This window comes from Drosophila nasuta, chromosome 3 (genome assembly GCF_023558535.2).
Source record: "Drosophila nasuta strain 15112-1781.00 chromosome 3, ASM2355853v1, whole genome shotgun sequence".
Lineage (NCBI taxonomy): Eukaryota > Metazoa > Arthropoda > Insecta > Diptera > Drosophilidae > Drosophila > Drosophila nasuta.
In genome coordinates, this window is record NC_083457.1 from 28,966,980 (window position 1) to 28,982,256 (window position 15,277).

General features: G+C 37.7%; 1 protein-coding gene across 1 annotated transcript in view; it reads right to left on the minus strand.

Moving 5' to 3' along the window:
• Positions 1-15,025, minus strand: part of LOC132793867 (diacylglycerol kinase 1) — a 47,069-nt gene extending 32,044 nt beyond the window's left edge. The window contains exons 1-2 of the mRNA XM_060804006.1: positions 14,575-15,025; positions 10,808-10,952 (exon numbers count right to left, since the gene is read on the minus strand). The gene's annotated coding sequence lies outside the window, so the exon portion shown is untranslated. The remainder of the gene's footprint in view (positions 1-10,807; positions 10,953-14,574) is intronic.
• Positions 15,026-15,277: the final 252 nt, after the last annotated feature.

Genomic DNA, 15,277 nt, shown 5'->3' on the forward strand with positions numbered 1-15,277 from the left:
CTTTTGTGTGCGTATTAAAAGTTTTTCCTGTGTTGCCAACTAATGAAAATACCAAACAATAAAAGAAATAGAACTGAATATTGCATTGCAAAGCAATAAATAAAACACAGTGCCAAACGGCGCATACATGGCGTATGCGCAACAATAAACATTCTTAATTGCGGCGTTAATGTGCCAAGCTCAATTGGGAAGAAAGAACAGAAAGCTTATGTATGAAAAGTCAAGCAAATTGATGACGTCGCCCACAATAAGAGTAGAAAATTCACATACAGACGACTGAGATTTCCATTTCAGCCATTGCTTATTTATTGATCGTCCTCTGCGGGTTCAACGGACTTTCAAGTGTCTACTACGGCTATGGCTGCGACTACTATGCTGGCCATTATGAGGCCCATTGGCCATAAAATATTATTAGATTATGCGTTGTTGTATGCGCCATTCTGAGCATGTAATTCGCATACAATAAGCGTCAAAGACAGCAGCAGCAGCAGCAGCAGCGGTATCAGCATGGAAAACGAAATGAAAATGGCTCTCGAATGTGTTTGTCCTTTTTACGAGCTGCTCGTCTCCTGGTCTCTTCCCCCTGTGCTGGCTTTTGTTTGATAAAATGTATTGCGTGTGTTAAAAAATAAAATAGAAAAGAACTTGGTGCTCTTATTGTTTTAGCCCAAACAAAATAGCCATTAAATCTAACATATAAATGTCCAACACAGTGAAGCGCTTTTTTATGCGCCACCATATCCACACACACACACGGCAGAACGGAACAGATCATAATACGCAGACATTGCCGAATGAAATGTTGAGGTTTGCTACATATAGCAAAAGCAGAGCATTTCAGTTATATTTTCACTTCGCCGAGAGACTAATCGGATTCTATATTTGCTTGAGAATTTGTTAGTAGCAGCAGATTAAAATTGTCTTGCTTAGATTTTAAATAATCCATGTTTAGCTGGCATATATTATTTTAAGCTCTTTTTAAATAAATTTTACTCTATTTTAATAACAAGAAAATATAATTTTCATTGCATGAAATTATAAATTGATAAACAAATGCATAATCACGCAGTTGCTGCACAACGCTAGATCGCATTTATCGATAGACTATATCGATATCTGTCATTCTATTAGCAGTGTGACCATTACACAAACTTGGTGCCAATACTATAGTATACTCTGACTTTATTCGTATGTCTGGCCACTCAATTTATTTATGAAAATACGTTTATTAAATTGAGGGTATCTCCCAGTCGGAACAGCTTTAGCATATGTATTTGCTTATTTTATAAGAACAGCAATAAAAGTGTATCAAATAAAGCAGCGGCATATTGTTGTGACTCTTTGTGGCATTCAACTTTGCGGCTTCTTTTAATGGGTTTGTGGTGATTGGATAAATGTGATTGGGCACCAAGTTAATTTACCAATAACAAGAACGACCACCAACAGCAATTTATTTAAAATTAAAGCCATATTTTGAATACCTAAAAGTGTGAGCAGCTAAACCACACACAAAATAAAACAAAGATGATTTCTCTGCATTGAAAAGCAGAAAAGGGATGAGGGCCCAAAGAGTATCTTGTAATCGATCAAATGTGACAATATTGCATTGATTGTAAATCGATGACATTCATTTTATTTGATTTGCAGTTTTTCGGATTTATTCAAATAAATCTGTTGGCCGTTAACAGTTGCCAATGGGAATGCAAATTAAATGCAAACATTGCAAAAGAAAAAACTTGCAACCATTTAATTGTAAATGCTCGAAAAAAATATTGCAATGAATTGAATAACCACACCCCCAAAAAGCTCAACACTTAAAAAACACGCAACGCTTTGCATTTCGATATAAACACACGCACAGTTTATAAACAATAATCTAAATATTTGCATGGAAATGATAAAAACTGAACACCATCTGCAAATATCCATAAAACGTTTTGGGGGAATTCATGAAGTGCTTGCGGCTTTCTAGTATTTATTTTATTCGCTTTGGATTTGGATTTAATAGTAATGCGCTTCCTCGAATAAGCATCATTAGACATCATCCAAATAAACATTTAATTATTTCCTGTGCTAAAGTCTTGAATTATTTGAAAATTCCGCTTAAATTATTGAACACAATCAATTGCTATTGAGCGGAACAAAAAACTTGATGAATAAATTATTTGAACAAGTGCAAATCAGCAAATGAATTTTAATGCGAACTCAAATCTAGGGATATAAATTGCATGCACTTAAGGTAGATAAATAATAACAAACATAAACTCGTCACACTAACTAAATGTGTGGCAATGAATTCAAAATGAGTAAATACATTTTGAAAGCTTATTTTCTTTACACATTCAATTTATGGATTGGCATATTGTTGAATATTGAATTACATTGTAAATTGTTCGAAGTAACCAAGCACTCAAATAAATAATTGTATCTAATAGAAAAATAAAAGTAATTTAAAAGAATTATCAAACAAATATCATAAAATGAATATATTTTTACTGTACCTAGCATTATAAATATTTTTGGTTATCAATTTACATTTTATAATTGTACTCAATTTAGACATAAACAAGAATAAATGCAATGCAATGAACCATTGTTGAAAATATGTATGCATATAATAAGATGTTTAACATCTTGCAGAAATTTAAATAGCCTTTAATTAAAAGGATCTCTCACTACGTTTTAATATAGTCTATGTTAATAATTTTTAAATTAATCATTAGCTAAAGCTGCCTTCAGTAGCAGAATACTAATTTAATCGAAAGAAATGCTCTAAATCTAAATTAATTTGGAAGCCCTAAATAGAAGTAATAAACTCACTTTACTTTTTTAAAAAAAATATTAATTTACATTTAAATGCATATTTAATTTAAACATAAGGATTCTCAATATAATGTAATCTAATAGAGAAATAATTGAATTAATTTAAAATAAATTTTTAGCAATGAAAAGCTTTGAATTTACTTGACTTTTCACTGTTGAGTATTAAATTATATTCTAAATTCGATCTTTATTTGAAATAGAAAAACTAAACTCACTTCACTCTACAATAAATATAAAATTACATTTCATATTCTGTTTAGATGTAAGAGTTATACAAATAATTTAATCTAATAGATAAATAATGAAATTATTTTAAAAAGAAAATAATATTTACCTTATTTTCTAAGCTTGCATTGCAATAAAGAGTGTTATGTTCTCTCTTCAATGTTTCGCAAAGTGTAAGCATTTGAATATGCATAAAAAACTGTACACACACACATGCATACACAGACATTTGCAATCATACCTTTTTGCTATGCAGAATTTTGTTCTTTTTACTGGCAAACTGTTTGTTTTACATCCGAATACGTATTTGCTTACATGAAATTGACATTATTGTTTATCAGTTGTGTGCACTGCCATACACACATACACGCATATATGCAAATATGTGTAATGTAACATATTGCCAAGAGCATGAAGAAATAAATGCGAAAAGCAAAAGCAGCATTTATTCGTGTGTGTGTGCGTGTATTTCATTTCGTTTTTAGATGAGTGCACAGGAGCCAAAGTGTATTTGGGGTTTTGTCCTTTGGGACTGCGGCATCTTCTTCCAGCTGGCTGCTTGCATGGTTAAGCAAATGACAATATATCATGGATTTATGCCACGAATGAATTTTTGCCCACACTCAAACACACACAACTACACAACTTTTTTGGCCAGCAGCTTATGGAAATGTTTTTTGCTGTGCACTTTTGCATGCTCGTTTTTTTTTGCATGTGGCAGCACGCAGTTAAACGGCTTAAACTCAGCCATAAACTGTCAGTTAAGCTGAGCTGGTGTCGTTTCTGGTCTGTTTCTGTAGCAGAGCAGACCAAGCAGCAACAGCAAGCTGTGACAATTAAAAGTAGAGGTGCAGACAACAACAACTGGCGACTGTCTAAAAATATTATGTATATAGAATAACTGCGCACAGGAAGCGCGCTTCTAACTGCGTATCTTATGCTCTTTGTGCTGTTCACTTCCGGCCTGTCAAAGGCGCAGATGAAGCGGCTAAAACTGCTGCCAAAGCGAATGGGCGAAAAAAGCTCATTGTCATTGTTATTGCGCTTGAGCTCAGCTGCTTTATCGAATGCTGGTCATGCACAATCAGGCGGCGACACACTGACAGGACAGGACAGGACGGGACAGACCGTCGTGACAGCGACCTAAGACAGACAGACAGACAGACTGTCAGGCAGACGCCAGACAAAAGAGCGGGAAAAGCGAGACACAGAGAGAGAGAGAGAGGTAAGAGAGAGAGGGAGAGAGAGAGTGCCGACAAAGGACTCTAGTTTGCAAAAGGCTCACCCAATACCAAAGTGCTCAAGAGCAATTGAATCAAATTTATTGTTCACATCCGATGGCCGTGCATTTTTCGTCCATCGTCTAACGTCGTCGTCGTCGTCGTTGTCGTTGTCGCCCGCCGCTGGCTTCATTGTCATTGTCAGTCTTGGCATGTAATGTCACGTCCTGTCTTTACGAGGATCAAGTGCACAAAGTATGACGGCAAACGTTTCAAAATGAAAAATTAAATATAAATGGGATTTGCGCGTAGATTTTTCCCCTAAGTGCCGTTTGACGCTCCAAACCAATGAAAATGTCAACAATGCCAAAAGCACCAGCTGCAACGAAAAATCTAACGACACTGAATGCCAACGAGTAGTTCGAGTAGTTTGCTTGAATATTCTATAGATACATACATATAAATTGTCTAAAGTTTTGTGATTCGCTTGCAGTAGCTGCGGAATCAGCTTAATACGTATACGCAATGTGATCAAGCTAATGCGTAATCTCGGCAATCAAATAACGTATACGCAATGTGATCCAAGCAGCAACGCAATCAAGGCGTAATGTATGCAAATTACGTATACGCAATGCGATCAAACTGACAGATATTGAAGCTGCCTTTATTTTTGTTACTAAATTAAGTATACGCAGCATTTGTTGCAATGCAATTCAGTAATAAGCCAATTCTGATTTATGTTGTGCTGAAATAAAGGTACATAACAAGCATACCCAATGTGCGCCAGAGCGCAACTTATCTGTTCTGCTATTGCATGGTTTCAATTATGAAATATGCATGCAACCAAGCAAGTATTTTAATATCTTATCTTCAAGTTTGCGCTTTAACCACATGCTGCACATCAAGTATACGCTTTGAGCTCAAAGTTTTGTCTACATTTTTGCCTAGCAGCTTTCTAAATGTGTTTGCACCACAGTCCAACCCCTGCTCTGCTTTAAGCCATGGCCAACGCCAGCGCAAAATTAAACAATGAAAAAAGAAAAATGTCAGCTAAAGACGCGAGCAGCGTCGCTCAATTGCTTTTTGTTTGCTTTGGCTCTCTCTTGCTTTTACTTGCTTCACTTTTCTTTTTTTAGGTTTTATCATGGAAAAATAAAATTAGTTTTATTTGTATTTTATGCAGAATGCTCAAGTGGTCGTCAACAATGAGCTGCAAGTGCTGATTACATTTTATTCTCTTTTTAAATATTTTTGTTGTTTTTTTTAGAGTTATTTAAGGAAATGAACTCGTTTAATTGCTGTTAATTAGCCGGCTAAGCTGTGTTGCTAGGCCAGAGTTTGTAAGGCGCGAAATGAAATTGTTTATGGAGCGAGTGTTGTTACAGTGGCTGCAGTAATTGTATTTACCCCCGAAAGTCCTGTCAAAGTACGTGCCGTGAATACGTAATTAATGCTTGGCTCGGCCCAAAAATAGCGACAAGGCGGAAGCAAACCGCGACCGCGTCTTGGCCACGTCTGTAACGAAGTGTAAGGAATGGGGGGCCTAGGAAAGCCAGACGCGATGTGCTAAAACATATTTCCGCATTTCGCTTTACGCTTTTGCATGGCAATTTGCGGTGTTGAAGCCTTTCGCCTTTCGCCTTTGGTTTTTGACTTTTCACTTTTCACTTTGATCGACGGCGGACAAAATTTCCAATGAAACTTTGTATATCAATCTCAGCGTTTGTGTGTGTGTGTGTTACTGAAAATAATTTCTTGAACAATAAAAACTGTTTTGTCTTTGATAAACAGCAAGCGTGGCGGGCATCCAAAACTGGAGAGCAGACTTTTCGATGGCCCCACTGAGCGTTATAAAAATAGACAGAAAACAAAAAAAAAACAAAACAAACAGACAAATAGATGGAGACGGAGATGAAGACGGACTGGCTGGACAGACAGACAGAGACAGAGACAGATAAATGAATCGAGAGGCAGCAGCCGCATCACCGAGTTGGCTGGCGCATATAAAAATACAGAATGATCTTATGGCTAACCTTAGACATTTGCAAAAACACCTGCCAACAACAAGAGCAACAATAATAATAATAATAGAACAGCTGTTGGCGTGTGTGTGTGTGTGTGTGTAAGCAGAATCTTGGCAATTAACAAGATTGAACTATTTGTGTGTTGACTTGGGCATTGATTTGAGACAAGTTAAGTGCAGCAGCACATTTGCTTCGATTTGCTTGCTTACATTTTGTGTGCAATGCAGTGCATAAACACGGAAGTTTCGTGTAAATAGACGCCAGCAGAGTAGCAAAATACATTCAAGTGGCAAGAAGTCCGGAAGCTAAACACAAACACACGCACACACACACATACACATACAATGCTGCACTTGAATGCGCAAATGAAGATCATTTGGGCGTTGCGATGAGAATTGGTAACGGGTCATTTCCTCAGCCACAACGTGTAACTGCCATCAGCCAGACAGCCTGTATATTTGTGTATGAGTGTGTGTGTGTGTGTTTTGCCAGTGTATTTGTGAGTGAGGCGAATCGTAATCGAAATCGAAATCGATTCAGCTTGCAGCAACAATAACAAACTGAAACTGAAATAGCACAAGCACTCGGCTGGCATGAAAATATACACGCAGTCTGACAACTACACTCAGCTGCAGATACAGATACAAGCACAGATACAGATACAGATACAAGTACAGATATAGCTACAAATACAAATACAAGTAGAGCTACAAATACAGTCACCTCAAATACAAGTAGAGCTGCAAATATAGTCACAGCAATCAAATACAAGTACAGCTACAAATACAGTCACCTCAAATACAACTACAACTAAAATTACAGCAACAACTACAACTACAGTTACTTCCACAGCTACATTTACAACCACAAGCACAAACATAGATGCACAGATATAGATATAGACGCTATATGGTATAACGCAAGCATTCTGCTTACCACTCATCGCCACAGCAGCAGCAGCAGCTTCTGACGTCAGAACTTTATATTTTTGCTGTTTTTGCGTTCGTTTGTTCGTTCGTTTTGTTGTTGCCCGAAAAACCGCAGCACGAAAATGGCCTTTAAATGTTACAGCGCGACGTCAGAGGACGCCCAGCTAACGGATTTGTCTCTGCCAGCGTTGCTGTTGTTGTTGTTATTATTATTTTGGTAATGCAATGTTGCTGTTTTCGTTATTTGCGAGTGTTTTGATTCTGTCTATGTGAGTGTGTATTTGAGTTAGTTTATTGACATTTCTCATGGGGCGATTACGCTTCTATTCGGTGCAACAAAAAGCAGCTTGCAACGTCGCCTAAAAGTAGGCAATTAGTTGGTGAGAAAGCAAGTGTTTTTTTGTGACTCAAGTACTCGCTGCGTATACGTGATGTGTGCGGGCGCATAAAATCGAATAAATCAAACAGACATGACAAAACGCTCGTCGAGCAGCATTTTTGTCGCCTAATTGGAGTGTGCAACACACACACACACACACACACAACGAAGAGTTTGACTTTGACTTTGACTGGCATATTTGACATACGTTGTGCGGTGGTGCAAAACGTTGCGATCCAATGCGATGCGGTGCGGTGCGGTGCGGTGCAGTGGTGCTGCTGTATGCTAAAGCAAATACCTCAACAAATGACATTTGGCAAAAGGCGGTGAACTCCTTGGCACACATATCCTGCTCTGACAGGCCAAATAATCAAACACACACTCGCACTCAGACAGACAAAGGGAGGCAGCAAGAATGTATGAGAGAGAAAGTGAGCAAGAGAGAAGGAGTCACAACTTAAGAGAGAGAGGGAAAGTGAATGAGACGCGTCAACGTCACTTTGGTCGTAAAGCGCAAATATGCCAAATGGAAAAGTGGCAAAGTGGGGCAAGCGACATGTGGCATGTGGCAAGGGAGCAGGGGGCAGGAAAGAAGGTGGCCTGGGTACGGCCATATGCAAATCGTAAATGGAGCGTGGGTTAGCCTTATTTGCATCTCATTAACATGAGCACTGGACTCGTAAAACCGGACAATGGCAATGGACAATGGACAGCGGACAACGGACAACGGACTACGGAGAGTGGACAGAGGAGAGCGGAGAGTAGACGGCTCTGCGGCCACGATGGCGTCATCAATGCTTGCTCCAATACCACAAACAAGACCGAGTGTAAAAATAGAAACCAACAGCAGGGGAAAAAAACAAAAACAAACCAACAGAGAAAAACAGTTAACAGTTTTGCAACAAATGGCACGGCTCTTCCATTTGTCTATTTGCCACTATTTGTGTCCTCATTGTCCTCGGTGTCCTTGTTGCTACTGCTGCTGTTGTTGCTGTTGCCTGTCACGTTCGATTCCCATTATTACACTCGTTAGCTGAGGGGTGTAGCGAACTTTAACTCATTTAATGCTAATTGTAATTGATGGCACAGCACCGTAAACGTTTCTTGGTTCAACAACAATTAAATGCAACAATCGCAAAAGTTAACAATTTTATAGACAATATGCAGACAAGACTTTGGAATTTTAGAGCAGGCTTCACTTAAGCAATTAAGTTATTTAATATAATAATATAATTTAGAATAAATTAATTGTTAATTGAATATTTTCATTTACATTTTAATTAACTAAATAATTTCATTCATATTCAATTATCAATTAATTTATGTCAAATGATTCATTGCATATGCATAAATTGTTATTGAATAGCGATAGTGCTTAAGGAAGGTATATCGATAATACGATGCATCGATAGTTCTAGCGCTTATTCGATAATTCATTGGCGTTGGCAGCACTCCGTACTAACAAAAAGTTGGCAGCTCGGTGATGAGCGAGTGTCAGTCAGTAACGATCGAAAAGGAATCAATAAAGAGACTTATTACAATTTGTATCAAATTATTATTTAGAAAACTAAAAATTGAGTTAAAATTGAGTGAACAAAAAAAAAACCAACTAACTAAATCATAATTTAGTGAGCAAGCATAATTTAATACTATTAGTCTAGCCTTGAATTGAATTACATGTTTAATTTAAATTAAATGATTGAATTACACTAGATACCTGAATGGGTTTTTTTTTCAATTGTTGACTGATTGGCTTAACATAAATTTAATTCCCCACAGAATTCATATTTATAATTTTTACATTCGTATACCATATTATAATAATTTTATATGAGTACTTTAATTATTATTATTTAGTTTTTCTCAATGTTGACTACGGATAATCGACTTTAATTAAATAATAAAAATTAGAAAATAAAATAATCGCCTAAGAATTGCAATTTAGATTAATTGGTTATCCACAATTTCTTATTTCTTGGTATTTTAAATTATTTACGATATAACCTATTTGTAATGCGATTTATTTTATATAAAAAATGAATTTGTGCAGTAACTAATTAGGCTAAAATTATAATAAACTTCTTCATTACATTACATTATAATATAATTGAATTAATTACTTTGATTTCCTCAACTTTAAATAAACAAATAAGAAAACAAATAGCAGTGCACAATAACTAATATGTTAACTGAAGTGAAGCTGCTTCGCTACTCATAGAGTTCAAACTTTTCACATTCACTTACAGAGTATTGTTCAGTAAGTTATTTACTCTGTAATACAGAGTCTGTATCATGAAGTTCTGCTTCAATAAGTGAGATAATTATGACACTAAAATGTATGCTCCATTCAAGTGTGTGTCTGACTGTGTGTGTGTGTGTGTGTGTGTGGCTGTGGTCATGACATTTTTACGCCTAATGAGCATGTTCAGCCTCACACACATACAACAGGAGAATGCATGAGCGTGTGTGTGTGTGTGCACGCATCCTGTTGCGGAATCCTCGTTTGTTGGATCCATGACTGATGTGTGCTTGGGTAGTTAATGTCACAAATTTTGATAAATTGTTTTATGACCATAATTTGTGCCGCGGCTTTAATGGTGCTTTTTTTATGCCCCTCCTTGCCATCTCTCTCTCTCTCTCTCTCTCTCTCTCTCTCTCTCTCTCTCTCTCTCTCACCATTCTCGAATACAAGTCGTAAAAGCAACACACACACATGCAGATAGAATCACACATGATTATGCTAATAGTTATAGAAGTGGCAGCAAAACTGAGTTTAATCATTTACGAGCATAATCGTAGAGAACATTTTGTGCGTTCGCCAATTTTTATAGCAGCAGCAGCAAAAGCAACAGCAACAAACATGCCACTTTTATTTATTCAACATTTTGTTGAACACGCGCGCAAATAATTTACGAGTTGCTCCTGGCTACAAACACAGAAAAACAATAACAAAACCCAGATACAGTTATATACTATACGTATACGAGTATGCATATATATAGGAAGGCTTAGCACGTAGCTGGCCCCGGGGTTAAGATTGGGCCACAGCGGACCAGAAACTCAACGAGCTCAACGAGCGATGTACTTGGAGCTAGGAATTTCTTGTATTCATTCTCATTTTGCCCCTCACCTCGACCCCGGCAACCGTCGGCTATTTACAATTTATGAACATGATGATTTTGCTATTTATATTAACTGTTTACCCACCTTTTTTTCTGTTCTTGCTGCTCTCGTCCAGAATGGTGACAGGAAACCCAAAAAAAAAAAAACACAAACCAACAAAAAACACAGGGTATAGAATGTGCTCCACTCAAGGTTCTCCTCCTGCTTTTTGGGGGCTGTCTAATGCATGCTGCGAAATAAAAATGGGAAATTAATCAAATTAGTCGCTATGAATAATACACAAAATATTTAAATAGACAACACAACAGACAAGTGGGATCACACATGAGAGATACCCTGCAGCGAACAAGTTGGATATGTTGATCCATGAATAACTAAAAAACACTCGCTAAATATTTGCAAAGAAGTTAAGTTGTTGCTTTGTCACGAGCAATGCATTTTCCCCCTCAAAAGTGTCGCTTATCAGACAGATAAAACGATAAGCTACTTTAATATGCAGATTGTTAAAGAATTGTAGTTAATAAATAATGTCAGCAAAATAATAGATTTCTATTATGAATCATTTTGATGTATTAACAAATATTTGCAGTGCTTTTTCCACTCTCTCTCTCTCTGTATCTCTTTGCTTTGCTTTGCCATCATTAGCTGTTATAAAAGTTGTCAATTTAATAAAGTTGCCAAAAGAAGAAACTCAAATAAAGTTAAGTGCAAGTGCAAAGAATGTCAAATGGTGTGTAGGTATGTGTGCACCTGCAACATGCGGCAACATGCAGCCTGCAGCCTGCAGCGTTGAACTGGGAGTTGTTGTGGTAGTAACAACTTTATTTCGTGCCACAGTTTTGTGCCCAGGCACTTCAAACATGTGTTTGTCATGCTGAAAACTGTCCAAACAAGAGCTGCAAAGTGGCCAACAAGGTAAAGTTTTATACAACACACATGTGTGCGTGCCTCTGTGTGAGTTTGTTGGCCAAGTGTGCTCTTAAAATAATTTGCCTCTTGTTTAATGTGTGAAATTGAAATTCTTCCTGTTGCTGTTGTTTTTCTGGGCTTGTCCCTAGAGTGCTCTTCTTGCATAAAGATGACAGTTTAATCAAGTTGCTGCCTATTCCACAACCTTGTAGCAGTGAATGAAATTTAACATTTGGTGCTAGTTCGCGACAACAGTGCGTATGCTTGTTATGCACTTAAAGGAGAATGTTTAATGGATTGAGCAACCGAAACAATTACAATGCGAACGAAGACAGCAGCGTGTGTATATTTAATAACTACAGCAACAGTAACAGCAACACTTTCCATCTGCAATTCAAATGCAAGCAGACAACGGTGCGTATACTTGCTGTGCACTCAATCAGCATCAAAATCTCATTCACGCATATGAATGTGAATTGAAAAGCGCTGTGAATGCGAGAGTGTACATTAACACCTTGGACTATAGCTCGATTGTACTCCTTGCTCTGGCTTAATAGCATGCGGACAACGTTGCGTATACGTGCTAAAGACGCAGTGCATTCAACACACACACACTTCATTGATGTGAACAGACGAAGAAGGAGAAGAATGAGGCAAAAACGTAGGCACACGTGACATAGATTGATTTTCATTCACTTTACTCAATTCTCTTAGCTGATCGATGGGTGTTTCCATGGGCGTGGGGGCGTGCCAAAAGAGGGTTTTTGTGTGTGCGAGTGTGTGTGTGTGTGTGCTCTTTCGATAAGCTCGAATGGACGCATTAAATGCTCATTAGTTGGCACTTCGACGTGTTTTTGGTGCTATTTCCCCTTCCCCCCTCGCACTCCCTTAGCTTCAGCGTTTGTTCATCCTCGTTTGCCGACGGCACTCGCCACACCACGTACTACTATCGAAAGGCAAATTATCAGCTGTAATCAGCGCGCGGCAAACAAAACAACAAAAAAAAAGAAACAACCCACTCAAGTGAGGGAGGAAAAAGTGTCGGAAAGGAAATTTCGAGGCTGCGATGAAAGAGGGAAACTTTTAAGAGGCAATCACTGCCACGCCCCATGTTTAGTTTTGGGGTTTCTGTCGCAACTTTTTGCTTTTACTCGTATTGTTATTCTTTTTTATTTTTATATGTACTATAGTATTTCATGTTTTCTTTTGGTTTGTCGTATTTCCATTCACATTTTGTTTGCTTTACGGGGCGCTGCGCGACGTTGCGGCTTATCACATAATTTGAATAAAGTAGCTGCAATCTTGTGTCAGTTTATCGCAAATTAGACTACAACAAAAACAGCTCAGCACGATAAAAGCAACAACAACAAACAAGCAGCAACATCAACAGTGACAAGCGTCAGCGTCAGAGTTGTTTTTGTTGCTTTTTGTTTCTGTTTCTGTTTTTGTTTGTGTTTTGTTTTTGGTCTACGAATGAGATGGAAACTCAGACTGAGCTGATTCTAATTTGATTTGCCTTAAATGCCATCGCATCAACCAGACTAGAAAGTCGCAAAAACGAAGAAGCTTTAAATAGTCATTTCATCAAATGGGGCGAAATTTTCTTGAAATTATTTCGCTTACTTTAAAGATGCATGAATCACATTCAAAGTAGAAAACATCAATCGTCAATCATCAGTCAACAGTCAACAGTCAACTAATAAAACATGACACTTTGAATGCTGTTGTAACTGGAAAATATCTCTGATTGAATGATTTTTCCGCCGCCTCCTCCTCTCCGCAAATCGAATGCGTTTTATTTTTAAAAACGACTTTTATATATGTTTGATGTGTGTGTGTGTGTGTGTGTGTGTTTATCTTGCTCAAAATACATACTCGTTTATATTTCAACAGATCAGCACCTTGCGCAAAACTATTAGCTGACGTTGCTCGTCGCTTGTGCTCGTGGTGGTGGTGGTGCTTGAAATACCTGCGCACCACGGGGCGTATACGTTATTGGGCTTTAATGTGCCTATTGTGTCGCACAAGCGGCATAAAAGGCTTAACTTTAGCCGTAAATTATGCTTTTATGAGGCAAGTGAATAATAAAATTGACTTAATTACTGCTGATAGTTATTAGCAACAAATAGACAGACAGACAGTCAGACAGGAAGGCAAACAAACAAATGGATTCCTCAACTTGCATATCTGAGGTGTGAATTTAATTGGGGGAATAATATCGAAAAGCGAAGTGTATTTTTGGAAATGAATTTTTTGTCGCCTGCCAATTCCACACAACACACACATCATTTCAACATTAACATTTTTGTGCGAGTCCATAAAGAATCCATTCGCAATTAATTTTCGCTGCGCTCGATGATGCTTTAAAAATAATAAAAACGAATCATGCGAATAAATGTTATGCCCCTTGGAAAATGGCTTGCATTGTAAATTGTATCTGAGAAGTATCTACGGCATGTTGTACCTACTAACGATTAACGAGCGCGTTTTTATTTATTTACATTCCACTTTTCGTTTTCTCTGTTATTTTGATATGCACAAGTATATATTTTATTTTGTCTGCCGCCTGCCTTCATGGGCCTGTGCTCATTTTTTATGTCATCATTGGACCGAGTACGATTTCGAGTCGAGTCGAGTCGAGTCGAGTACGTTGTACATTGGCTTTTCTTGCCATGCCGCCTTCAATGTTGACTGAATGTTTGTTTATTTGTTAACATTTCTCGTTCTCATTCTTCTTTTGGCTTGCGAAAGACGCTTTGAGGAACTGTTTGAGCGATTTTGTGTGAGGTGTATAAATTCATATGTGCGTGTTGTGTGTGTGTTTATTGCATGCTCTCTTTTTATTTACATGTGAAATTAACATATTTCCTGGAAAATTTCTACTCCTTGCGCTCAGCCCACTGAAAGCCGTTGCTGTTGCTGTTGCCTTGTGCTTCTCTTACCTTTGATTGTTGGCTGCTCGTTTTCTTCGCCTTGTTGTGGTTGTCGTTGTTGTTATTGTTTTAATATTAATTGCTGTTTTTACTCGTCAGTAAGTGTCAATTGAGTGCTTTGATTCTTAGCATATTTTGCTGCGCAGTTCGTTTCGTAGTATCAGTTAATTGGTTAACAACTAAATACGAGTATTTAACTTTTGGTTTTGTTTTTTTTTCTTGTATTTAAAAAAACACTCACATATTTACACACACACGCGCCGCACATTAAGTTTAAGCCACATTTTCATTTGCGCTTGTTTACAAAAATATAACTTTAGTTGGTTCGGTTGCTGCAATATTTAACAAATTTATTAACTTTTTATAGACATATTGGAACACCACACACACAGTTTTGTTGTTGTTGCTGTGGCTGTGTTTTATGCTTTTAAAGCTCTCTCTGCAAGCGCTTTTTTCTGCTTGCTTACACCGGCACTTCCACTGAAGAACTGAGGCGCTTTTGCAGTGTGCGCGCCTTTTTATACGCTGTCGCCTTGTTCGCTCTCTCATTCTCTTTCATTTACGCAGCGAATTCGCTCTCCGTTTTGCATGCTCTTTGCTTCTATGCGAATGGCATTTTAAGAGCGAGCAAGAGCACACGATGCTGCACCGTTATCAGTGTGGCTAGTCTTATTACGTCACTGCAATGCTCATTTACCAAATTGCACGTGCT